Source organism: Lonchura striata, unplaced genomic scaffold (genome assembly GCF_046129695.1).
Source record: "Lonchura striata isolate bLonStr1 unplaced genomic scaffold, bLonStr1.mat Scaffold_185, whole genome shotgun sequence".
In the NCBI taxonomy this organism is placed as follows: domain Eukaryota; kingdom Metazoa; phylum Chordata; class Aves; order Passeriformes; family Estrildidae; genus Lonchura; species Lonchura striata.
The window spans coordinates 1-27,766 of NW_027461118.1; the positions used below are offsets into that span (position 1 = coordinate 1).

Here is a 27,766-nt window from a genome sequence, read left to right on the forward strand (position 1 = left end):
AGAGAGGGGCACGGGGGAGCCGGCTGGGGGAGGAGAAGGAACAGGGGAAAGGATGGAGGAACAGGGTAGCGTTAGGGTGAGTAGGGGGAATAGAGAGGGAGGACAAGGACAAGGAGAGTAGGGGGCCCGCCCGGGAGGGAGGGAGGGGAGGGCTAGGGGGGAGAGGGAGGGGGGGGGTTTGGGGGGGGGGGAGGGTGTAGGGGGTGGGGGAGGGGAGGAAGAGAGGGTCGATAAGAGAGGCATAGAGAAAAAAAAATACAAAAGAAAAGAAACGCGCAACAAAAGCAAAGAAAAAGAGATATAGAGCCCGACCGGCCGCAACCTCCCGCTCCGAGCGCCCAGCACCAAATGGCTCCGCCGGGCTCGCCCCGCGGTTTAAATACCCGCGGCCCCGCCCCGCGCAGGCGCGCTGGGGCCCCGCGCACCTGTGCGCGCACCTGTGCTGGCCCCGCCCCCGGCCCCGCCCCCCGCCCGTAAATGGCGGCGGCTCCGCGCCCGCCCCGTGTTCTGTGTGGATGCTCGGACGGACTGCGGCGGGACCGGCGCTCGGAGCTCCGTGCGGGGATCGGATCGGGCAGCTCCCGGCCTGCGCGGCGTCCGAGGCGCTCAGCTGAGATCGGGATCGGGATTCGGGTTCTGGTCCCGCCGGTGTCTGCTGGGGGAGCCGGGCGGAGCCGCTCCTTCCTCGGCGGGCAGGGAGGGGTGCCGGGGCCGGGGGGTCGAGGCGGGATCGGGCTGGGATCGGGACCGGCAGCGCCGCGGCCGGGAGGAGCCGCTCCGGGACGGGCGCCGCCGCTCCAGCTGCGGCCGGCGCGGGGCTCGGGTCCCGCCGGGGCTCGGGTCCCGTTCTCGCTGTGGCCGCGGGGAGCCGGGGCTGCGTCGGGGCCGGGACCCCATCGGCACCGCCGCTCCCGCAGCGCCGCCTCCGGCCCCGCGGGCGGACACGGAGCCGCCCCGCAGCCCCCGCGGGATGCCGAGCCCCCCCGCCCCGGTAGCCCCGTGGCCACCGCGCTCCCCTGCGAGCAGCAGCGCCCGCCTCCCCCGCCCCGTGTCCGCATCCCCGGGGGAGCCCCGCCGGACGAGCGGGGCTGCGGCGCCGCGGCCGGGAGCGGCCGCTCCGCCGGGGCCGCTGCTCCCGCTCCGGCTGTGCCCGGTGCGGGGCTGGAGGAGCCGGAGCTCCGAAGGGCAGAGAGCACCTCCTGTCCTTGGCTCTGCGGGGCGGGAGCTGCCGTGCCCTGCCCGTGGCTCGCAGCGTGCCGAGCGCACGTCCCGGCACGGGCACCGGCGCACGGGACAGCGCTGGCACGGACACGGCTGAAGGGCTGCCCGCGGCTCCTCGGCCAGGGGCTGCTCCCCACAGGCACGCAGGGATGCTTCAGCCCGGACAGACGCCACCGACAGCCCACAGGGACCCCAGGGAACGGCTGGCATTACCTGGGAATGGAGGCACGGCCGTTTGCAGAGGGGCTCTGACAGCAATCCCTGTTTCTGACCTCCCACACAGCTGCCAGGTATGTTCCAGCCACCCCAAATCTCCTCCCTCTTTTCCAGCCGGAGGCTATCATTCACCAGCAGCATTTGAGCCAAGGCAATCTTCCTTCACAGGTACTAAATGCCAAGCAAGAGCCTTGGAGATGCCTTGAAATCAGAGGTTGGAGTGCAATTACGTTTGGAGATTTCCAGGGAGCCAGCTGGAGGTGCAGAAGGGATGGAAAACTCTCACAGGTGGGTCCCACTGGAGATGTGCTGCAGGCAGGGATGTGCATCCCTTTCCTGAGGGGAAAGGACATGCAGAGGCCACTGCCGAGGCTCTGAAAGGAGCTGAGCTTCTGCAGGAGAGATGTTCTGCCTCAGCACAGGCCGGGAGCTCATCCAGCCACTGCCTTGTCCTGCTTTAAAACATCAACTGGAGCCTGAGCTCCGGGGAGTGAAATCAGTTGAATTCCAGGGAACTCTGTCAAGTGATCCCAGACACATCCCTGGGGCTGGGGGATGAGGGTTTTAAATAGCAAGTTCTGTGGAATAGAGACCTGTCCTTGTCCTGATCCCACTGAGCTTCCCTGGAACCTCTGCTGGTTCCTGACACAGCTGGTGCTAAAGTGGCAGCTCTGCATGGGAATTTCCAATCTCCACGAGGCACTGTCAGGTTATTCCAGCAGGAATTCAGCAGGGAACCTGGGGCTGTGGGTATAATTCATCTGAACTAGCAAAGCTGATACTGAACCCCAAATCCAGGCACCATACAAAGAACAATCTTTGTGCTAAAGCCCCTGGGCTGGGAAATTTCAGCAGCCAAATGTATGGAATGATCTAAATCCCAGCAGGCAGCATCCCCCAGCGGGACAATCCAAGTGCCAGGGTGGGAGCTCTTGTCCTTCCCCTGCTGCTGGTGGGACAAATTCCCTTGGCACAGCTGGTGGGGCAGGAGCTGAGAGCAGGAGGGGCAGGAACAGGGATGGGAGATGAGGCTGCTGGAATGTCACCTGGAGCACCTGAACACGTTCTGTCCCTGCAGGAGCCAAAGCAGATCCCTCCTGGCCGGGCTGGAGGGCAGCTGCTGGATCTGCTCTGGGGGAAAACTCCCTGCCCCTGCCAGGAGCACTGGCTCTGCTCTTCCTCCAGCTTCTGAGCGGTGTCAGGGCCACCGTGAGGGAGTTCAAACCCGAAAAATCCCCACAGCCCACGGAGTGAATGATCCCAGGAGAGAAATGCAGCATTGAAATAAAAATCTTACAGCTCTGTCAAAAAGGCTGTGACAACACTGCAACGGGATTCCCAGGAACCTTCTGGTTTGCTCTCGGAATGCTCTTGGTTCTCTTTTATGTATTTTTAGTCCCTCAGTGGGCAGCTTGTAGGATTTATTCTGGGACTTAGAGGTTGAGCAGGGTTGGCTCAGGATTGACCTTCACCTCTGGTGCCTCTTTGTGCAAACACAACGTGGCCGGGCTGGGTGAACTCGTGACCTCAGCTTTCCCCTCCAAAATGTCCCTCACTAATTTCCCTGGGGTGAGCTGGGATTTTGGCCCAGACTGTCACTCCTCGCCTCCCCGTGCCCGCGCAGTGTCCGTTCTGTCCCCACGGTGCCCTGGGGACACCGGGGGGTCCCTTTGCCTTTCTCCTGCCCCTTTCCAGCCCGAGGCTCCTCTGCCCGTGTCCCACACAGCACAGGGGCACCGAAGGGGAAAGGCTCCAGAAAACATTTCTGCAATTCCTCAGCAATTATTTATTTATTTATTTATTTATTTACTTATTTATTTATTTACTTATTTAATCACATTCTTCTCCTCTTCCCCAGGGAGAAGAACATGAACTCACAGCCACCGAGGCCTGACGGGTTCCTGCAGCGAGAGCTCGGTGCATGTCCGCAGAGGTGAGTGCAGCACCTGAAAGGAAAAAGCACAGGGGAAAATGGGATTTATTTTGCTTCAAAGTTATTGCAAGTTCTTAAAGCCCAACCAACTTTTGCTCTTGCTTTTGGTCGGGTGGAGCAGGAGCAGTGGGCAGAGGTGGTGCCATCGATGTGGACGTGCCCGATGCTTTCTGGGGCAGAAAAAGGAGATTAAGCTCACCTTACATCAAGCAGGTATTTAAAAAGATTTATAGCTCTTCAAACGTAGCACCCTTTAATTACCATAATGTTTCTTCCATGATTTTAACTAATTCTCAGTGTATTTTATAAAACTTAAAATAACACCTCCTCCCCATAAAACAGACTCATCAAGCATTAGATAAAAAGTCCTTGTGCCAGTCTCAGGCTTCCACATCTAACAGGAGACCCTCCCCGTAAGCAAACAAAAAAAATCAAAATAACGTACCAAAACTAGTCCTTGCTAACACTAAAAATACAGCTCGACCGTATCCAAAAAAACCCCGATTTTATTTATTCCAAACACCAAATATTCTTAAAATTCTAAATCAATAACTCTTAAAAAAAAACCCCATCAAAACTTACTTCAAATATAGAAAAGCCTAACTGTATAGATAAATATTTGTCCAAGCCCACAAAAAATATAAAACAATCTAATCAATATCCTACATTTAACAAAACCCACTACACAAATTAGTACCATTTAAAATGTAACATAAATAAAAATCTATTACTGAGAAACATATTTCCCAATAAATAAAACCACCCTGTAAAGATATAAGTAATAATCTTAACTCAACAAGCTAAAATGTCTCCAAAACCAAAAGACTTAAAATACCTTCAATATTTATAAATAACAACATTCAATATGTTAAGTGTTAATAAAATCAAACAAAATTAAATGTCAATACATTTAAATAAATACATTAAGTTTCTTTTTATCTATTAAAATTAAGTTTATTATTCCTTACTATCAAAATTCATTCAATCTAAATTTAAATGTTATTTAATATAACCTATCCTAAGTTTCATTAAAAATCACTTCTCTAAACTATACAGTATATGGTTAATATTCTTAAAAAAAATAAAACAACTCAAATTAAAACAACTAAAAGAAAACACTACCAAACACCTATTCAGAAGTAAAAAAAATACAGTGTATTGTATCATCAATTTCATCAAAAATTCTGTTCTTCATTACAATCTCTACTCTTACATAAAATTTCTAATTCCTACTTTTTTTTTCTCTACTTTTACAGCTCTTAAAACAAGTTAACTCTCTAATCTCTACACTAACTCTATAATTTAACCTAAATTTATCTCATAGTTTTAAATATTTTTCAAGACTAAAAAAAATATATTTCATTAAAAACCTCCTCCAAACTGTTAATCTGATCACTTTCCTCAGTTATTATTACAAAATCACTTCAATATAAAACTCAACTACAACATTAATTTCTTTTTCTAAGTTTCACACTAAGTAATCGCTCTCTCATACATTTCCTCCACCTTCACACTCTCAATATCCAAATCCAAACTCACAATCCTGTCCATAACCACTTTCAAATCTTTAAAAAAAAGTTTACTATATTCAAATATATTCTAAAAACACTTCTAAAAAATCCAATTATTAAATAATGTGATTCATCTTTAATCCTAACATTTTTACTCTTAACTACTATTTTTAAAAACATTATATAAAAATATATTAAGTAACATACACCAATTAAAATTTAAACTATAACCTAACCCTATATCTACCTAAATAAAATAATTAACAGGAAACCCAAATATTTTCTACGTCAAAAATAAAATTCAAATAATTTTAACTTAACAATTTAACTTTATCAATATAACAAATAAACTTATTATTTTAAACTTAAAAAATCATTATCCACACATAATTATTTAACTTACTACTAATTTAACATTTATCAATTGTTAAAAACTCTAAAATAATGTACCATCTTTTAATACTTACTAATGATATAATTTCACCTATGTTACTAATTATAGATATTATCTAAGTAATTCCTAATTATTATTAATTTCTTCTTTACTACATACATTATTTTATTCTTATATTTCTTCATGCTTATAACTGAAAAATTATAACAACTTATACCATTATCTTGCAAGTCTATACAATTTTATAAAACAAAACTTAACAATACTTATTTCTTATATCAAAACATAAAGTTTACTTATATCTCAACAAGTACAAAAACCCAAGTAAATTTCAATAAGGAACATAAAACCAGATCACACAAAAAACACACTCACCACTCCACAAAACACCAATGTAAATACACAGATATATTACACTATGTAAATACAAATGTAGATTATGCAAGAATTGCAACTTACACCTGACGTCTTGTACTGCACCCACCAAAATATATAAACTTTAGGTTTCTTTATAAATATAAAAATCAATATTATAAAAATCTTATTTAATAACTTTCAAAGTATAAAATTCTATCAAATATTATACTTCTACTCTATTTACTTTATTTACTTTTAATTATATCACTTTACCAATTAACCAACCTAAAACAAACATTTAAGTAACTTTCACTAAAGTTTCAAGTTTAAATACTTTGTATTTATCTAGCACTTCTCAAAAAAATCCATTTTTTACCTACTTACTTAATATACCAATAAAAAACATTACAAATAATCCATATAATTAAAAAGCCCTTACATTATTAACTCTTAATATAAAAATAGTTACCAATTTAAAACAAAAACCTCATTTATCCAAGGCGGGAGATGGGCATGCAAGGCAGTGAAGTGCCAGGGAGTGGTAAGAGGCCAAGGCAAGTCTAGGGTTGGCTTTGTCAGGAAAGCCAAGGGAATAAAAGCTGGCGGGAAAACACCAGAAAATTGTGAGAAAGGAAGAAAAGGGGTGTTCCTCTGGGAAGGTGACACGGCTGACAGGCAGGCTGAGGCGCCTTCCATCAACACCTGCAGCACGGGCAAGAAACAGGAGGAGCTGGAAGCTGCTGTGCTGCAGGAAAGTTACGGCCTTTTGCATCTCTGGGATGTGGTGGGATGAATCCCATGACTGCAGTGTCACTACTGAGAGCTCCAGCCTGGTCAGAAGATACAGGGGAGGAAGGGGAGATGGAGGGATTGCCCTCTGCACCAAGAAGTGGATTCCACGTGAGGAGCCGTGTTTGAAGAACAGCCACGAGCAAGTCCAAAGCCTGTAGGCAAGAACCCGTGACCAAGGCAGCCAAGGAGCCCTGTGGATAGTATCTACTCCAGGCTGCCTGATGAAGGGGATCCTGCTGACAAAGGCTTCTTTCTAAAGCTACAGGAAGCATTGTGCTCGTTGGCTTTCGTCCTGCTGGAGGGCTTCAACCACTGCGCAGTGCAGATCCTTTCTTGACAGGTGACTGAAACAGAGTTCCAGTGACCTTCTCAGTTAAGGTCTGTCACATGCAAAGAAATGCTGCTTTTAGCATCACTAGAAATTAATGCCAGCTGTAGATATGACAAAACCACAAGTGTCTTGCCCACTGAAAATTTTGAAAGAAAGCAGACTGTCTTCAGCAAGATTTAGGATCAAATGCAAAGAGCCACATATCTCTTACCTGATTAATTTCATAGCCACGATTTCGTGTCTTTTGGCTCTTAACATGGATAGTCTTAAGCTGTACTTTGTCATCATTTGGTCAGCTCATGAGGTTTTTTAGTTTTAAAAAAGGCAGAGAAACTGCAACTATCTATCTTTGAGTAGAGGAGCACATACAAAATGTCAGGGTGAAAGATTACTCATACCAGTGTGAAAAACGCTAATCACTTGGTTTTTAAAAGTTTAAAAGTTTAATAATAATAAAATGGTTATAAAAATAATAATATCACTAGAGTACTAAAGTTTAGAGTTAGGACAATTACAAGACAATAAAAAAGTAAAGAATTACGGACGTCCGGATGTTCTCGGACATTAAGTTACGAAAAGCATGACTTGTGAATAAAGGAATCACCCTTAAACTAATATACTTGTTGCATATTTATATATCTTTTATGGTTACGAATGCATTCTATTTTAAACAAGAAACTCTGTTTGTTGTATGTTAATTGTTTCCTTTAATCCCCTGGCATCTTTGAGTCTGAGTAAGGCCTGAAGAAATTAACTTCTTCTGATAAAAGCCATAAATTCCTCTGCTTTGGAAGATTTAGGTGTTCTTTGAAGTAAGTATCTCATTCCTAAAAAAAAACTTCCCCACATACATAGTCTCTATTTTAACATTAGGTTAGAACCTAAAACTGTATTTAACACACTACTTAAGTGAATTAACACAGCATAACGTTCTAACATTACACATAGAATATTCATTATAGCCTTTGCGAAAAGCCAATCATAAAATATGCATTTTTCACACCAGCAAGGACAAGGAGGTATTGAAGGAGACTGTTGAAGGAGAGGTAAAGTCTTAAATGCTAAAACTGAAGACAGAGCATCACTAAGTTAAAGATTTGTCTATTTGCTTTTAAACTGATACAAAGCAAGACAAAGTAAATTATTATAACTACTTCAAATCTAGTTGAAAATGTGCTGAGGTGTGCATTAAGACCAAGGTGGAAGTTTACAAGTTACAAATGCTTAAGACAATTCTTGCTAGGGATAGATAGCATTGCATCAGGCAGTTTACTATTCCAACCATTCCTGAAAGATGTGCATCTCAAAAAGATATGGCATATGAATTCTTAAATTAGACCAATAATGACATGCACCCAAAAAAGAAAAACATTCTCTCTTCTCCCTTTCTTTTCTGCTTTCTTGTCATAGTGTGACTAAGGAGAAACTGAAAGAATCCATGAGTGACAGAGCTGATTCCAATCAGTCCTCCCCGATGGAGGGATCAAAGGCCAACTGTAGTGGACCAAACAGGGCTTTCCCCTTGGAAGTGTATTCCATCCCGTCGAGATCAGCACAAACACAAGGGATGAAACCGACTTCCCACGGCTGCCATCCAAGCTATGACACTGTAACTCAGTACCACCTGCACATTTTTTTTGCTTGAATCCTTAAAGTAATGATTCTCTCCATCTCCATCCCTTAAAATCCAATTCTGTCAGCTTTTCAGTGTTCAAAAATGAACTAGTTAAGATAGCACTGAGGAAAGAAAGAAGAAAATAAGCATATTTTATTGTGTAAGTAATTAGATTTGAGATGGAATTACTAAAAGGTAAGCATACATGGACCCCCCACACACACAGTTGTCTTTTTGCAGTTGCACTTAAGGATTGTACTTCAAATATGGTTACACAGATATCTTCCCCCCTCCACATTGACTGCCTCTTAATATTAGAACTAATCTGCCACAAAATTACATGAAATAAAACAGTGAGAAATATACTTGAGAATGACTGTTGTTTACGAAATGGGTAATTTATAGTATACAATTACTGATAAGGTAGAACAAGAGTTCAAAAACTGGACTGCATTACAAAGCACTTCTTCAAACATCAATTTTGGATTATTGCTGGAAGGTACTAACTGGTCTGTTATAGACTAATTTACAGACATTCATAAAATAGTGAAAAATGCATGCTTTAGAAACCTGGGACATTTCATGCCTTTGTGCTAGCAGAACATGAAAATGGAAGTGATTGGCATTTTTCAATGTAGGTTAGTAGCATTTAGAGTTTTTATTCTGGTGTACTAACTGATTCTTTGTATTTTTTCTCTTTTTCTTCAGGTGATTTTTCATCTTCAGGTTTAGTCCATGGAGGGCTGCGAAACTTCTGTAAAGGTAAAAATATGGTGTATAGAATACATATATACATAAACAGAAATAAAAAAGTCTGTTAAAATTGGAATTGTCCCTAGAAAAGGGTCCTGATCTCTAAGTGCAAAACCATACAAGTCTGATGCTACATACAGCTTCATATCACTGCATATTATATATATATATATAAACAACCACATAGGTATTTAATATTTAATTATTTTGGAAAACTCTCCTTACTCCTGCTTCCAGGGCTATACACATGACACTGTCAAATTAAGTAATTTGACTACCAGCTTTCCAAATATTTAATAGTTTGCAAATTGTTACCAGCCAGAAATAATTTTGAACAGATCAATTACAATCAGACACAGTCAAAGTCTGAATTAAGTAGTCTTCTCTTTTGAGACAGAACTTGGTGAAGAATGTGTAAGTCTACTTTAAGTAACTGAATCTCATGAGACCTTTTAGTAAAACCCCAAAAATTACTCTGGAAGAGAATACCTGAAAGCTTGTCTCTGTTTCTGCTGCTTCCAAACGAGATGTTGAATCATTACGATTCCCCAGACATGTCTTGGCCACCTGTCAATAGAAATGTCAGAGATAACTACTTCATATTTTTTCCAAAAATATTCAGTTTAAAAAAAAAAAAAAACAACAAAAAAAAACCCAACAACAACAGCAAAAAAAAACAACCCAATTTGGGTCTTCTTTTAAGCCTCCTTGATGAAATGGAACTAAGTTTTCATAGCTAAACTTATCCCAGACTCCCATCATCCCTGTAACAGTCTTCAACAATACAGTCTCGTGACAGCGAGTTTAACAACTTCATACTTACCCAGCTTTTTTTCTTCGTGTTTAAATCTCATCACCAATAGTGAAGTTTACTTCTACAGGTGGTCCTAGGGAACAGAAAATTAATTACAAGTGCCTTTTATGGGTGAGGAAATAGTAACAAACAGTAGAAAATCAGCATTACAGTTAGAACTTCTCTATTACTATTCTCTTGGCTATACTCTGGATCTCTTAGGTATAATAATCCCTGAATAGGAATATAAAGTCACTGAATGGAGAAGTCAGGTGACTCTCAAGGCAGAAAATCTTGCTGCATTACTTCCTGTCATTTTATTCAAGAAATAATGTCATATTCTTTGCCAATATGCTTTTTAATATCTGGGAAAGCAGAGTTGCACAGCATAAATAAAATTAATTACAAAGTGGATTTTTGAACTAAGGAGATCTTCAGGTATGAAACCAGAGATTTGCTCAACACTGGAAATTCTACTGTATTTAAATCCAAGTCCCTTCAGGAGTAGGGTTAAGGATGCAATAAGAAAAGGAGCTGAAAGATTAAATACAGTCAAATATTCATAATACTTGGTCATTGCTCTAAAATGAGTTCACATTGGAATTTCTCTACTTGTTTTGCTATTAAAAGTGACACATTTAAATGGAGTGAAAACGACAAGGTTTTTTTAAAGTTTTGAGTCATCAAGACTCTTTCCAGTGTAACAGTGGGAGGGGTTTAGTCATGTTTAAGCTACTGAAGGCAGCCTCTGAGATGATGCAGATGGATTTGATGTGGGGAACTCTTTCTCATATTTTCCCACTCTAGACAGTAGAAATAAAAATTGGATTCATGTAGGGAATAATCGAGGCAGTATTGATTAAAATAAAGTCTATTGATAAAGCACCTACTCCTTTTATGACAAAAAATCAAACATCAAACAAACATGTGGTTTATGTCTTAGATAAAGACTAAAAAGTCAGATGACAGGGTAGCAATTTTTCGTAGTCTTGAAATACTTCAAAACCTTATACGTGTGGTCCTGTCAAAACTTCCATTTAAATTATTTACTCTTAATCTAGATTTAAAAAAATTATTCCAAGCTGAATTATCCTCAGAAAAAATGAAGATTTAGGTGACTTCTAGGTGTGTGGCTTGAGGACAAAAGATACTCTAGGTCCAACAATCAATAGTATTGCAAAATGTGTAATAAAGAGGATAGAAATAATGCTAATTAAATATGATAATTTACATATCCAGAATTTTCTCTGACTGTACCTACTAGAACATGAAATCAGGTGACCTATTTCACCAACATCATTTATAGGAGATAGGAAGCAAAAACTATTAATTGCATTAGTAAAGCTAAAGGTCAACTTCTTAAGACATATGCAAAGGAAAAAGAAAAAAACAACCCCGGTCTGCTTTAGAGAAAATAAAAGTGAACAATAAAACAATGCTGTATGAGTGAGTAGTCTTGCAGTGTCTTCATAGGCCAGACAACAAAGGCTATCTTGATAGGAAAAGAGCAATAAAGATTAAGTCTGTATTATTTCACATTTGTTCACTCAGAGATCTTCTCCTTTTAGTAGCACACCATATGGATCACTGTTGGAGAAAGACAGGGACTTTTTCCTAAGGATGTCTTTATGATGTTAAAGCATAACATATTCATTATTGACTCCTTATCACTGTGAAACATTGTATATCATTACCAAATAAATTACAGCTTGAAAACAACAACAGTTCAATAGCCAGCACTGTAACCAGCTCCTGTGGACGAGGTGCAAACACACACACACAGAGGGCTGGGTTTAACAGAACACAAACTGAATCCCACACACATATGACCTCAGGCATATATATATATATATAAATACATACATATACATACACCCCCACCTGTGTGTATTTATGTGTTTTTATATGTCTATATCTACATGCATATATAAACACATAAATATGCAAACACGCATAACACATATATCTTTGTGTCCCTCAGCTAAAGATCAGCGGCAGAATATAAACTCAATGAACTAGAATACCTTTCACACCCTTAGGTGACAAAGAAAGCAAAATATTAAACTTCGGCTATTGTTGTTAGTTCCCTCTATGCCAAATAGTGGATTGTTTTGTATGTTTGTCCGTCAGATTTCCTCCCATGAGAGGTACAATCATTACCAATGGACAGAATGGGAGCTCAACATGGCAGAAACTATCAAAAAAGCAAAAACTATTTGCTGTGTTGCTTTCCTCAGCTTAGCGTGCAGCCCGATTAACAAATTATCTGTGTGTGAAATTATGGCTATAAAATCTGCATATTGATTGGTCACGTACACAAAATTTGGGAAGTTATGGTATTCAATTGTCCTAGTAAACAGCACTGCAAAGCTGGAGAGCTTCACAGCTGGATGTATAAATGACAAAGGTGGATAAACAAAGGGTGCATCTTTATTACTGTGAGAACCCCGGCCTTGCTCTGGGGTCTCATGTGGTGGTGAAATTCCTCCTCCAACCCGTGCTTCCAAAGAAAAACTCCGCAGGCTTTAGCTGTTCGGTCTCAAGGCAGTTTATCGCTAGTTATCTAACAGATTATGTTCTTGGACTGCGGCTGTTTGATCAGCGGCCTGGGTAGAGGCACACACACCCCCTGACATCCTCTCGATCTGCTGCCTTCTTCGTCTCCCTCTCCGCCCAGGGCTGCTGCTATCTTTTATAAGATATATTACGTATAACATGTTTACAATTATTCCCCAATACCTACTACCTAGTTGCCAAGTGTTTTTCTACTCTAAACCGATCTGTCAGTGCCAACATCACCAAGAACATGGAGGTAAGGAAAAAGAAGGAGGAAGAACAGGATCAGCCCACTTTCCTCCATCTTAGAACTTCTGACCCCCATCTACAAAGTGAAAACCCCCCTGTACAATACTAAAAAAATTTCCCCTCTACTTTGTAACTACTTTTACTATACTATCTAACCTTTTGTGATTGCTTGTTCCACCTCCAAAGTTGGCAATTCATTCCATGGCTCAAACTCAAAATCACAGCTGTTTTTCAGCTGTCTGCCAGGGTCTAGAATGCCTCTGACCAAGGCCTGGAACCTCTAAAAATGTCTGAGAGACATTTTGAGTTCCCACATATTAGAAAAATTTTAACACGCCAGTCAGAACTCAGCATGTCCAGTGGCTATTGAATCATGCAACTTTACCTGCGAACAGCTGAACAATGTAAATATAAGTATTTTCTACTGCATCAACTCAGCAAATCAGAACTGGCTTTATGGTCAAAAAAACATAACAATTTAAGGTCAAATAATCAATTCACAAGTGAACAGGAAATCAAGTTTAAATAAGTGGTATTATAACAGTTTTTGCAGTTAGAAAAATCATTCTGCTGCTCCTAAAGAGCATCATCCAGATTTAGTTGACCAGACATTGGAGTTTCAGTGTTCCTGTGCATCACTGCTCCTCTTGGCTTCATAGGGCACAAAAAGCAGATAGGGAGGTTGTTTGTAAAGCACGATGGGGGAGAAAGTACTGGGTTAATTCTGAAGAAAAGAAACCAGATACAGGAGAAAAGAATGGTGTGGTTAGATCAACTGACAAACTATTTATCTTAGTTGTCAGGTTAGGTTCGCAGTTTACTCAAAGACACGTTTTATCAGATTTGCTCATGAATTTGTTACAGATCTGTACTGGGAGCTGCTTTAATCACTGTTTAGAAGAAAGATACAGAACAAGAAGTATGTGAAATGTGCATATACCTTCTCAGAAGACACCTCTGCAGTTTTTCATACGCTTTTCCTGTTTTAGATCAGTGTGCTAAGGGGATGGTTAAACTCCGATGATGTAACTTCTTATGACCTTCCTCTTCCTAGTCCTCATTTACAGAATCAAATTTCCTTTAAGGATTTTATTTGCTTGAAATTTCGTTATAAAAATGGTTATTTTTTTTCTCTTATTACACCCTTTGGAAAACAATTGGAGAGTGCAATTTGATCAAAGCTCTGAAACAGATTTAAGAAAATAAAGCAAAATGCTGTAGTTGCTTAGAAATGTATACAATTTTGGCTCCAATACAGAATATCCTTTGTCGTTGAATGATTAATGAACATAGAGTGTTTTTTTACTGCAGGAAATTAAGGCGGTAAATAAAAAGCACTACCACTTCTATTTATCAGAGAAGATTCTGTAAGGACAAAGCAAAAAATCTAATAAGAGAACAAAGAATAATTTTATAAATTCTTTGATGTTGTAGCAATACCAAGCAGGTAGTTAAAAATGAGATGTTATATGCATAAGAATTATCTGACACGAAAAGGCAATTAAGTAAATTATGGTGTAAAAGCCAAAATCCCAAAAGCTTTTGGGAAGACAGAAAAGGGAAGGAATACAGGGGAAAAAGCTCTGCAGAACTCTGGTTCTGCACAGAGGCTTTCAGGAGTCAGACATAAGAAAGCATCTCCGGATAAGGCTAAGAAAAAGTAGTACTGACAAGATGCCTCTAATAAAGTACAAATAATAAAAAGAATGGAAACTTTTACAATACTGAAGGTAATTTGGAGGGGGGTTTTGATGAATTTCAGATGCTGTATCACAGGATATTCTACCTACTTCTGGCTATTGCTGGTCCTATGCCAAATTTCATTACAGATAAATATCAGCAGCGTCTAATTTCCAGATTTGCTACTCTGTATCCCATTTGCCAATAACTTTTCATTTTTTGTATTTCAGTATTTGTTCTAATGTAAACAACACTAATTACTCTGAACAGGCATAAACCCCATAAATACAAAATTGCAGAAAGATCACAAATATAAGATAGAGATGCTTAGCCGTACAGACTTAAAAATACCAGTTGGAACCAGCAACTAACCATTTTGCTTTATTTTTTGCCTCAGTATCTATAAGGTTGCATGTTCTTCTCTAGTTAGTCTTCACTACCTTAATTCTTTCTAAATAGAAATCACATTTTATTTATCAGAGACACAATAAAAGGACCTTTGTGAAGTTCTGAGAAAGGATTATTGAAATAATAGGTTTCTAAGCAATGCAGTTTCTAGTACATCTTCACTAATATTACTTTGAAATGCTGCATTACAACCTTAACCATCCAGCCTTAATCTTCCTTCATTTGAATGCAAGAAGCTGTAAAAACTTCAGAAAAAAATGACAGAGTCAAGTAATGAAAAAAACAATTAAAACTCTTCCTAAGTGTTGCATTTTCTCCAAGTGATACTGTTCACAGGTACAAATGGCAGCTTTGACTTACCAAAGAATTAGGATCCTTTGGGTATAAATTCCTTCCAGTACTTTCAGAACTTAAAGTGGTATTTCTAATGCCACTATATGTAGGCTAATTGTGGAAAGAAGATTTTTATTTCAGTTCTCAAAGCTAATAATTTGAATTCCTTGTGCCTTTCGTCTCTCTTTGTTAATCTGAGATGATGATGATGAAGAAGAAAAGGTTGCTAACCAATGTCATCACCTGCACTATTTTTATGGCCATCTTAGCCTATGTTAAGATGGACAGGGTGTCTGTCTGCTGATGGACTGAACAGTTAAAAATACAAGCTGTTAGAAGGACAAAAAACAACCACCTAAATAAGTAAACCACCATCTCACTAACTAAAACCTTGATTTTATGGAAAGGTGAATCTTTTAGGTGTCTTTGATTGCAATACTTGATGCAGAAATTAAATACTGGTTTGACTTTTGAAATATATTACCAGTTATTTTCTTTTCCTTTCTCTTTTAATGTATTCACTTCTGTATAAAAGACCTGTTTAAAATGTCTGATACAAGTATTTAGCCTAAGAGGAAGAAGAAGAGGAGAGAGGAGGAGAGAGTAAGAGGAAGAAAAAGAGAAGGGAGGAAGAAGAAGAAGAAAGAGGAGAGAGTGAGAAGAAAGAGGAGAGAGTGAGAAGAAAGAGGAGAGAGTGAGAAAAAAAAAATGAAGAGGAGAGAGTAAGAAGAAAACAGAGCAAGAAAAATAAGAGTCAGAGATAAAAAGAAAAACCAAAAAAGTCAGATTAGAAAGAGAAAGGCAGAGAAAGAGGAAAGAAAGGTGGGGTAAAGAGAAAAAGAGTGAAAGACAAACAGAAAAGGAAGCACTTGAAATGAAAGAGAAAAGCAAATAGAGAGACAAGAAAAAGAAGAAATAGAGCTGAAAACCTACAGGAAAACAAATGGAGAGACTGAACACAAGGTAGGGTTCAAGAGAGAAAGAAATAGAGAGTTAGACAAAAAAGTTAAAGTTGGACAGAAAAGGAAAAAGGGTCAGAGACAAAGACAATGATAGCAAGTGTTAGAAAGACAAAGGCTGACAAAGAAAAAAAAAAGAAGAAAACATAGTGAAACCTAGATTGAAAGAGACAGACATAGAGACATGGGGAAATACATGTAGAGGAATGGAAGAAAATAGGGTGAGAAGGAAATAGGGTTAGAGAAACATAGAGATGTGTTAGAAATGGAAACAAAGGAAAACACAGGCAGAGACAAAGAGTTACACATGGAAGGATAAAGTGAGGAATAGACTAAAGAGGAAAGTAAGAGGCAAAGGGAGAAAAAGGGTGAAAATGATAGGACTCAACCACACCAAAGAAAGACAGGAGATGAATGGTGGGCAGGGCAGAGGGTAAGAGGCATCATTATTAGGGCTGATTAATCTTTATTCCCTTAAACTTCAGCAATACACAGGGAAACAATGCATACAAATGCAAGTACAGAGACAAATACAACAAAGAATACATCATACCTAGGCACACAAGTACAAGTCCAATTTACATACAGCAAAATACATCAAAAGACAGGAACAACTGCAAAGACAGAACAATATAATGTACTACAAGCCAAATAGATATTGACACAATATAACCGTGTCTCCATTTCAGAAAAGTCCACAACGCTTTTATTGTTATGACGCACCCGGAACAAAAACGGCGCAAAACGCTCCGCCGACGTGCACGCCCCCTTCGCGTTACGCACAAACTCACATTCACGGCAACTCGCTCCAGAGACTCCCAAAAAATCCTCCTGCCTGATGAAAACCCCCCCTGAAAGGCAAAGGCCATACACACAAGGTTGTATCTGCTCCACACACAAACTCTCACAGACAGACACAGACAGTCACACTCTCACACATTCTTCTGCTGACACGCTGGCTGCCACCCTTACGTGAAACGCTGCACTGAAGAATATGCTTAAACGCTTCTTCTGACCGCAGGACCTCCATGTCAAATGGTAGATTCCAGGAAATTCTGTAGGCACCCGGGGACCTACGAGACAAGGGGAGGCGGTCAGTGACTGACTATCTGAGAGCTAGGAGCTATACCAACTCTGGGCCCATCAGTGTTGTACCCCAAACCCCGTAGAGAACAGATGAACGGCAAAGCTTTATAACTGCTCTACCTGAGCGTGACTACTTGCCCGGGCAAGGCAGCTCCGATCATAATTGCCACAACAGAGGTGCATACAACATAAGCCAACGTAGGTACATACAGTATAAGCACAAACAACATAAGCCAACGTAGGTACATACAGTATAAGCACAAACAACATAAGCCAACGTAGGTACATACAGTGTAAGCACAAACAATATAAGCTAACATAGGTAGGCGCAACATACGCACATACAATAGAAGCCGACACAGGTAGGTGCATCATAAGTGCATACAACGTAAGCTGACAGAGATACAAGATAAGTGAGGACTTGATATAATTCTCCAGAAGACTAATTTTTGAGCCCTATATCCTTTGAGAAGGCAGATGCTACGGAACTACTGTGGTCAGGTGATGAGGGGCTAATAAGCTCCGTACGGAAGTCCATGAGAAGGGCTACCAAAACTGAGAATGAAGACGGATGAGAACATCTCGTGTACATCGTCCGGACCCAAAAAGTAAATATGTAAAAATGCCAGAATAATTGATATCCGGGAAGGTACGTGAGCAAAATATGGCCAATACGGCACAAAATGATGTTGCTAAAGCATGGAGATGTAACAAAGGCCTATGACACAGACAACGTGACACGGACACAGACAACGTGACACGGACACAAGTGGAAACTGCCTGGCAATTTCACCTTATGGACCCAAGATTCCTAGCCCAAGATGAGCCATGGGCTGATGATGCCAAAGAAAAGAAAGCCCTAGGGCAGTAGCACTTGATGATGACATGCAACTCCTTTCAAGATGTTAGTGCCAAAGCACTTAAGAGGAAGCCTAAGAAGCTCAGTAGGCCTAGAGAAGGAAGAAATGACTACAGGGTGACTGTAGCTATAGCTCCAGACATGAAGGCAGGCTCCTATGGTGAAAAGATCCACGACAACGTCAAGAGTCAAAGAAGGCCGCCGATGCGAACGTCACGAGAACCAGAGAGGGATCGGAACTGCCCTGCCCGGCGAAGACTCTGTGGGGGGCTGAGGAGAAACCCTCTCCCTTTGCTCCCGAGGGGCCCGTCCCACTATGGGCCTATTCTCCAAGCTAACATCAAATAGCCTCCTGTGATAGTAAAGGTTTTCCCCCCATCTCCCACCTACTGGCCCCAGCACTTGGCTTTTGCAAGACAACCGGATGGAATCCAATGTCAGTTGGATGTGGACGGCGAGACGTTCTCTGCATCAGCTTCGGTGCTGCCGTTTCCAAACTTCAGCTACGCTCCTCCTCAGGGTACCTAAGACAAAACAGAAAATGCAACTAGTGCCCACGAAAAGAGGAATCCCCGAAACTCCGACACACCGCTGCCCCGGCTCACCTGAAGTCTTAATTTGACTCCACAAGCTGCCTGGAGGATACCTGAAAAACAAAAAGGTACACACTTAGCATGCTGCTGCATAAGGGTCACCTGTGAGTCACTGTGCCAAAATGCCAACTCACCCGCTCGCCTCTGTTCCTTCACACAGCTAGGGCAGCGACAGCACCTGCAAAAAAACAAAGCAAAACAACCCACACTGAGATACTGTGAAAACAACATCCCCCTGACCTGAAAAGCACACCCACCCAGACCTTATGCTTGCACCCACCTGGCCTTGGACATCCAGACATCCGGACCAGAGACATCTTGCAAGATGACTGCCTAAAATAAAACAAAGTAACCAAGAGTGGATGCTTACAATTGCACCAAAACCTGAAACCTGAGCAAGAACAACTCCTTCTGTCCACTGCTCACCTGGCACACAGGGCCTTGACTGCTGCTATCTGCCTGGACCTCCTAAAAATAAAGGCAAAGAACACTGCTCTAACACGGTCACCCTTTAGGCTTCCCCTGCAAATGCAAACAATGACTGACCTGATCATGGCAGCACCCTCACCCAGGACTGGGGCTCTCTGCCACAGATTTGAACTGTCTGCATCTGAAAGGAAGTTAGGACTAGTGTGAAATGGCTGAGGGAATGAAGCCCCTTGGCAAAGGCTGGGGTTAATATACCCTGATTGGGCCCGCCGCTCATTCCCGTGGCACCCAGGAAAAGGGAAGGGGCAAACCCCACCGAGTAGAAAAGCCCTCAGAGCAGCTGCAGCTGTTCGGCTCCTCTGGCTTGAATTCAAGGGGAATAAAGGGCTGGATATAGAAGGAAACTCTTCAGGGAAATGACAGCTCTTTTTTCTACAACTACTTGGAGCGAAAGGGCAAAAAAACTGGTAAGAAATAAAACTTTGTTTTTAGGCAGCATATCTAGATAAGTTGGGTAATTTGCTGTTAACTTACATAATTATTCCTCAGTGACTACTAAGTAGTGCTCAACATGAGACTAAGGGTGGAGAAAAATACTAATTATATGAACAGTCTAAGTCTTCTTCTTGGGGTTACTAATTAGGACTAACTACATTATAAATAAGAAAAATAATAGGCTCCTGGGCAGCATAAAGGTTAAGTATGTGCTAGGCTTGCCTTTCTCTGAGGTACTTAGTCCTAGGGCACAGAAAGAAGTGCCCTGAAAGGTAGTTTTAAATGCTGAAAAATCATTTTAAAAGAGCCTCCTTCAAGTGAATCCCTTAAAATGAGGAAATGGGGAATTTACCTCCACTGAAATGGATACCGTGGCAAATAAATGGCTTCTGCCCTTTCATTTAATCCCTTGAATACTGGGAAAAGAGAGGCTTTCCTCACTTTAAATCTCTCCAGTGATGAAGACAGAGGGATTTTCCCCTCAATCCAAACCCTTAAGAAAGAGAGATAGCTGGGCTTCCCCCTCAATTTAAGCCTTAGGACAACAAAAATGGTTACTCTTAATTCAAACCCATAAACGACACTGTCAAGGTTTTCCCCCTCTATTTAAACTGGAAAAAAATGGAATATGGGGATTCCCTGTCAATTAGCACCCCTAACAGCATAGAAAAGGCAGGGACTCTTTCAAATGAGACCATTAAAATTGCAGGGGAAGTGCGTTTCCTCATTATTTGAACGCAAGAAATGACGGAAAAGGAAGCTTTTTCCCATACTTGAAACCCCTTTTCTCTCCATAACCCCTCTTTTTTCTGGGAGTGCTGTGGAAGGTCTGGGGGTTCTAGGGGAGGACTGACATAATAAAAGGGGAAAGTTGAAAGCTCTCCCATGGAACCCCACATGCTGCCTGGCCTGCTCAGGTGCTGCCCCTTGGCAAGAGGGCTCTTCCCTTGGCATTTTCTCCAAGGGATGCTCCGTGCCTGGGTGGGTCCGGCTGCTCCCTGGTCCCTGCTGGATGTTCCGACCATAGCTCCTGGCAGGTGTGCCCAGGTAGCTGCACTGAAAGCAGCTGCTCACGCAGGGAGCTGCTACACCTAGGAGTGAGGGATGAGGTGAAGAAAGGTCCTGTGGGGTGTTCCCTCCCCTACACAGCCCCTTGCCAGACCCTTAAACAATGGGGTGCCAGATTTTCATTTCAAAGATAATTAACAGTCTTTCCCCTGGCCAAATAGGAATTGCGCTTCCAAAATTGCAAACAGCGAATGATTTCTCACAGACCACACCTGCCGACACCAGAAACTCCCGCAGCCCTTGGAGAGCAGCACGCCTTGAGTGAACAGACATCAACACACAGGGAGGGTGAGGTTGGTTTTACAGGGAAAAAGGGCAGAGGTCAGGTCACGAGGTCTGTGGCCCCAAGTGACTTTCAACATCTTTTCGTTCTGAATGGCACAGGATTAATCCTGGAGCAAAACTGCTGCCAGCAAGAGTTCTGCCTGCCCTGGAAGAGACAAGCACCTCCTCGAAACCAACATCAGGAAGTGTAGAGGGTGAGCCGTGTTTCACAGAGAATAGGGCCAGCAACAGAGTCCAAGAGCCAGGGGCCCCGAAAGAAGGGCCACCCCCTGAAAATCTGAATGAAGAAGGAGGTGTTGTGGACCCAAGCTGCCCTCATGTCGATGAGGAGTTGCCTTGAAGATCCCAAGTACAACTTGCAAATTGACATCAGGAACCAGGACTGGTGAGTTTTCTTTCCCATGGAAAAGGGCCAGAGTATGTGCCCAGGTGCCCCTGGCCCTCAGCTGGCCCCTGACTTCACAAAATCCAAATATCAAAGAACGTATCCCAGACCAAAGCTGTCCCCGCCTCAAACTTGTGCTGCCCTGAGAGTCCCAAGGGAGCCCTACAAACTGACATCAGGAACCTGGACTGGCGAGTTTTCTTTCCCAGGTAAAAGGACCGCTGTCTGTGCTCATGGCCCTGTGCCCACCACTGGGCCTCCTGAAATTCCGAATGGGATGCCAGATGCCTCCCACACCAAAGCTGCCCCTGGCTCTTGGCCTGGCTGCCCTTGCCGTGGTCCTGGGTGGCCCCGGGGTCTCAGTATGGAATATCCTGTGGCTCTGGGATGACATCAGCTCCCTTTGTCTCCTTTTCCATGGCAGATCGCTTCCAGGAGTCCCCGAGTCCTCCCAGCTGCCCCAGTTCCCTCCCAGTGTGCTACCCAATGTTCCCGCTTCCCTCCTGATTTTCCCAGTGTCCCTCCCAGTGTTCCCAGTGCAGGTACTGGACACAGTAGAAGTGGTTCTGTAACTGCTTTGAGCCTTTATTGCCACTATGGGAAGGCTCTGAGGGTTCTCGGGGAGGGCGGGAAGGGATGTGGGGGTCCCAGGGGTGCCACTCTGGGGGTTGGAGGTCCCAGATGGATTCCGGAAGGGGGGCATGGAGTGCTTGAGGGGGTCTCTCAATTGTCACACCGGGAGGGGCCCCAGCGGGTCTGGGGAGGCGGCCCAGGGTGTCCTGGGGGCCACTGGGGATTCTCAGGGATCCCTGGGGACTATTCAGGGGGTCCAAGAGAGTTCAAGGTGGATCCCTGGGGACTATTCAGGGGGTCCCAGAGAGTTCAAGGTGGATCCCTGGGGGATCGTTTTGGGGGGTCGCAGGGGTCAGGGGGATTTCCCAATGAAGATCTGGGGGGGAAGGGGGAGTCCTTCAGGGCCTGGCAGAAGGAGGACAACTAAGCATCACCAAACATGTTACGTCAATCTCCTGATACAATCTAGAGCCCAACTACACCCTGCATTACAAATTTCAAGTCCCCAGGACTTGTGCTATTACAGGCTATGCAGCAGGGCAGAGCAGTTGTGGGACAAATACGTGCAGACACCCGTGACACAGGACAGGGAGAGAGAGCTTTTGAGGAGAAGAAAGGACCGAGAGACCCAAAGAACACAGAGTGCACCAGAGACAAGTGACAGGACACACACCAGAACTGCTCTGCCCTGAGCACCTCAGCACTGTGATCAAAACAGACACTTTCCCTTTAGCTGGTCTAAGGAGACACTTCTTGCACATCCCCACCCCCAAAGCTGATCCTAAAGGCCCTCCCAGCACCCCGCTTTCACCCCCAATGTGGGCCTTAGCCCTCCACTTATCTCTCTGGCATCTGGGGATGAGAATCCATGTCGCGTGCCAATGGAGGCTGCCTCGCCTGCGGGGAATGTCCTATGGTCACCGGGCTGTGGTCCCGTGCTCAGCTACAATCGAGAACACCAAACATCACTGCATGATCTTAGCTGCACAATGGACAAAACCCAGCAATCCTGCTACTCACCATTCTCCAGAGAATGCTCGGGTCACACACTTTGGCCAGGCTCGGAGGCTGCCACCGTCATCGCAGGGTCTGCCTGGGTTAAGAAGAGACAAAGTGACTCGGCATTGCTGAAACACGAGTGGACCTTGGCTCCCCCTCCCTACCTCGGCGACTCACTGCAACTTCTCAGCCATTGCCAAAGGCAACCCTGATGCAATCTTGAAATACAAAATTTCAAGGCTTCATCACAGAGTCCTGCAATACTTCCCAAGAGCTCACAAGCACAGAAAATCCAGGCCATCAGCTGTTGGTGACAAGGGCTTGGCATACGCTGAGTGGATTCCCTAAAGCACACAAACAACAATGGATGCTTACAATTGCACCAAAACCTGAAACCTGAGCAAGAACAACTGCTTTTGTCCACTGCTCACCTGGCACACTTGGCCTTGACTGCTGCTAACTGCCTGGAGCTCCTAAAAATAAAGGCAAAGAACACAGCTGTAACACGGTCACCCTTTAAGCTGCCCCTGCAAATGCAAACAATGACTGACCTGATCATGGGAAAACCCTCACCCAGGACTGGGGCTCTCTGCCACTGATTGGAGTTGTCAGCACCTGAAAGGAAGTTAGGACTAGTGTCAAAAGGCTGCAGGACAACTTAACAGCACCAAACATATTATGTCAATCTCCCCATATAATCCAGAGCCCAACTACACCCTGCATTACAAATTTCAAGTCCCCAGGACTTGTGCTATTACAGGCTATGCAGCAGGGCAGAGCAGTTGTGGGACAAATACGTGCAGACACCCGTGACACAGGACAGGGAGAGAGAGCTTTTGAGGAGAAGAAAGGACCGAGAGACCCAAAGAACACAGAGTGCACCAGAGACAAGTGACAGGACACACACCAGAACTTCTCTGCCCTGCACACCTCAGCACTTTGATCAAAACAGACACTTTCCCTTTAGGTGGCCTTAGGAGACACTTCTTGGACATCCCCATCTCCAAAACTGACTCAAAAACCCCTCCTGGGGAGTCCCAACCCGGCACCTCTCTTCCATCCCCTCTGTGGGTGGTAGCCCTCCACTTATCTTGCACATATCTGGGGATGCAAATCCCCATCAGGTGCAGAACGAGGCCTCCTGCCTGTCTGGGAAGTTCCAGTTGTCACCAGGCTGTTATCTCTTGCTCTGCCAAGAGAAAGAAAACCAAATGTCAGTGCACTACCTTAACAGCACATGGGGCAGAACCTGACAATTCTGCTACTCACCGTCTCCCAAGAAGTATCGGGCCACACACCTCAGGCACGCTTGGATTCTGACACAGTCATCTCAAGGCACACCTAGGTTAAGGGCAGACAAGGTGACATGGCATTGCTGCAACTTAAGTGTACCCTCGCTCCTCTTCCCTGCCTCACCGCAACTCCTTGCCCATTCCTGTGGGTTACCAGGAGGGGACCTTGAAATGCAAAATTGGAAGGCTCTGTCACAGGGTCCTGTAATGCTTCTGGCAAGACCACACGTGCATGAAACCCGGTCCATCAGCCAGGTGGAGACAGAGGTATGAGTACTCTGAGTGGATTCCCTAAAGCACACAAACAACAGTGGATGCTTATAGTTCCACCAAAAACTAAAAGCTGAGCAAAAACAACTGCTTTGGTCCACTGCTCACCTAGCACAATGGGCCTTGACTGCTGCTATCTGCCTGGACCTTCTAAAAATAAAGGCAAAGAACACTGCTGTAACACGGTCACCATTTAGGCTGCTCCTGCAAGTGCAAACAATGACTGACCTGATCATGGCAACACCCTCACCCAGGACTGGGGCTCTCTGCCACTGATTGGAGTTGTCAGCACCTGAAAGGAAGTTAGGACTAGTGTCAAATGGCTGCAGGACAACTTAACAGCACCAAACATGTTATGTCAATCTCCTCATACAATCTAGAGCCCAACTACACCCTGCAAATTACAAATTCCAAGTCCCCAGGACTTGTGCTATTACAGGCTGTGCAGCAGGGCAGAGCAGCTGTGGGAAAAATATGTGCAGACACCCGTGACACAGGACAGGATGTGACAAACCAGGGGACAGGACAGGGAGAGAGAGCTCTTGATGAGAAGAATATCTGCAAGGACCGAGAGACCCAAACAACACAGAGGACACCAGAGACATGTGACAGGACACACATCAGAACTGCTCTGCCCTGCATGCCTCAGCACTAAGATCAAAACAGACACTTTTCACCTTTAGATGGTCTAAGGAGACACTTCTTGGACATCCCCAATTCCAAACTGACTGAAAAACCCCTCCTGGGGAGTCCCAACCTGGCACCTCGCTTATCACGCCTCTCTGTGGGTCATAACCCTCCACTTATCTTGCACATATCTGGGGATGCAAATCCCTGTTGGGTGCAGAAGAACACCATCTCCCTGTCTGGTAAGTTCCAGCTGTCACCTCTTGGTCTGCCAAGGGAAAGAAAACTAAACATCAGTGCACAATCTGAACAGCACATCGGCCAAAACCTGGTAAATCTGCTACTCACCATCCTCCTCAGAATGCCCGGGTTCTTGGCCCTCACGCTTTGGGCGTGCTTGGATTCTGACACCGTCATCGCAGGGGACACCTGGGTTAAGGGCAGACAAGGTGACATGGCATTGCTGAAACACCAGTGGAATCTCATTCCTCCCCGACTCACCGCAACACCTTGGCCGTTCCTCAGGGCTACCAGGATGGGACCTTGAAATGCAGGATTGGAAGGCTCCATCACAGGGTCCTGCAATGCTTCCAGCGAGATCCAAAGTGCATGAAACCTGGTCCATCAGCCAGTTAGTAACGGAGGTATGCACACTCCGAGTTGATTCCCTAAAGCACACAATCAAGAATGAATGCTTAGAATTGCACCAAAAATTGAGACCTGAGCAAAACCAACTGTTTCTGTCCACTGCTCACCTGGCACACTTGGCCTTGACTGCTGCTACCTGTCTGGACCTCCTAAAAATAAAGGCAAAGAACACTGCTGTAACACAGTCACCATTTAGGCTGCCCCTGCAAATGCAAACAATGACTGACCTGATCATGGGAAAATCCTCACACAAGACTGGGGCTCTCTGCCACTGATTGGAGTTGTCAGCAACTTGAAAGGAAGTTAGGACTAGTGTCAAATGGCTGCAGGACAAATAAGCATCACAAAACATATTAAGGCAATCTCCTGATACAATCTAGAGCCCAACTACACCCTGCATTACAAATTTCAAGTCCCCAGGACTTGTGCTATTACAGGCTATGCAGCGGGGCAGAGCAGTTGTGGGACAGATACGTGCAGACACCCATGACACAGGACAGGGAGAGAGAGCTTTTGAGGAGAAGAAAGGACCGAGAGACCCAAAGAACACAGAGTGCACCAGAGACAAGTGACAGGACACACACCAGAACTGCTCTGCCCTGAGCACCTCAGCACTTTGATCAAAACAGACACTTTCCCTTTAGGTGGCCTTAGGAGACACTTCTTAGATATCCCCATCTCCAAAACTGACTCAAAAACCCCTCCTGGGGAGTCCCAACCCGGCACCTCTCTTCCATCCCCTCTGTGGGTGGTAGCCCTCCACTTATCTTGCACATATCAGGGGATACAAATCCCCATCAGGTGCAGAATGAGGCCTCCTGCCTGTCTGGGAAGTTCCAGTTGTCACCAGGTTGTTATCTCTTGCTCTGCCAAGAGAAAGAATGTGGGAACCCCAGCCTTGTTTTGGGGCCACATGTGGTGGTGAAATTCCTCCTCCAACCCGTGCTTCCAAAGAAAAACTCCGCAGGCTTAGCTGTTCGGTCTCAAGGCAGTTTATTGCTAGTTATCTAACAGATTATGTTCTTGGACTGCAGCTATTTGATCAGTGGCCTGGGTAGAGGCACACACACACACTGACATCCTCTCTATCTGCTGTCTTCTTCGTCTCTCCCTCCGCCCAGGGTTGCTGCTATCTTTTATAAGATATATTACGTATAACATGTTTACAATTATTCCCCAATACCTACTACCTACGTTGCCAAGTGTTTTTCTACTCTAAACCAATCTATGAGTGCCAACATCACCAAGAACATGGAGGTAAGGAAGAAGAAGGAAGAAGGATGGGATCAGCCCACTTTCCTCCATCTTAGAACTTCTGACCCTCATGTACAAAGTGAAAACCCCCCTGTACATGTGCTAAAACCCCCCTGTACAATACTAAAAAAATTTCCCCTCTACTTTGTGACTACTTATACTATACTATCTAACCTTTTGTGATTGCTTGTTCCACCTCCAAAGTTGGTAATTCATTCCATGGCTCAAACTCAAAATCACAGTTGTTTTTCAGCTGTCTGCCAGGGTCTAGAATGCTTCTGACCAAGGCCTGGAACCTCTAAAAATGTCTGAGAGACATTTTGAGTTCCCACATCTCCCCTCCCTGTTTGAACCAGAAACACCTGCTTTGCCATGTTGTTCAAGGCTCTTTGAATGCACATGAAAATGCATGGCAGAACAAGTAGAACTACAAATGCTATAAGAATATATAACACTATTTTTAAAAGTTTTTCCACAATGGTGAAAGATTAAAAAAGCCAATGAAATCATTTCACCAGAATCTTGTTTCTTTTTTCTCAATTTGCTGATACTACTTTGCATTTGTTTCATATTTTCATGAATAGATTTTGAATGATCAAGCAAGTTCATGCAGCATGTCCCCTCAAATTTTTCACATCTGTGCCCATGTGACAGCAGCAAATAACCAACTGCTGCCTTGTTCTGAAGCACCGCTTGTCTTGCACTGCTGATATTTGTTAACATGTCACTCAGTGCAGATGAAATGGCACGATTATGTTTATTCAATCCAGCATGCTATGTGGTCCAATTGTGTCAAGGTCAC

At 43.8% G+C, this 27,766-nt stretch overlaps 3 long non-coding RNA genes across 3 annotated transcripts; 1 reads left to right on the forward strand and 2 right to left on the reverse strand.

Annotated features, from left to right (window-relative positions):
• The first annotated feature begins 19,237 nt into the window (after positions 1-19,237).
• On the forward strand, positions 19,238-21,170 carry LOC144248570 (uncharacterized). The gene is made up of 3 exons (XR_013341851.1): positions 19,238-19,535; positions 20,793-20,924; positions 21,016-21,170. It is a non-coding gene; the product is annotated as an uncharacterized LOC144248570 (long non-coding RNA).
• A 1,896-nt stretch (positions 21,171-23,066) lies between these two features.
• LOC144248571 (uncharacterized) lies at positions 23,067-23,521 on the reverse strand. Its single transcript, XR_013341852.1, has 3 exons — positions 23,425-23,521; positions 23,305-23,346; positions 23,067-23,217 (listed from the first exon to the last, which is right to left on the reverse strand). It is a non-coding gene; the product is annotated as an uncharacterized LOC144248571 (long non-coding RNA).
• Positions 23,522-25,710: 2,189 nt separating this feature from the next.
• LOC144248572 (uncharacterized) lies at positions 25,711-25,999 on the reverse strand. The gene is made up of 3 exons (XR_013341853.1): positions 25,938-25,999; positions 25,818-25,859; positions 25,711-25,730 (listed from the first exon to the last, which is right to left on the reverse strand). It is a non-coding gene; the product is annotated as an uncharacterized LOC144248572 (long non-coding RNA).
• Between the last annotated feature and the right edge of the window lie 1,767 nt (positions 26,000-27,766).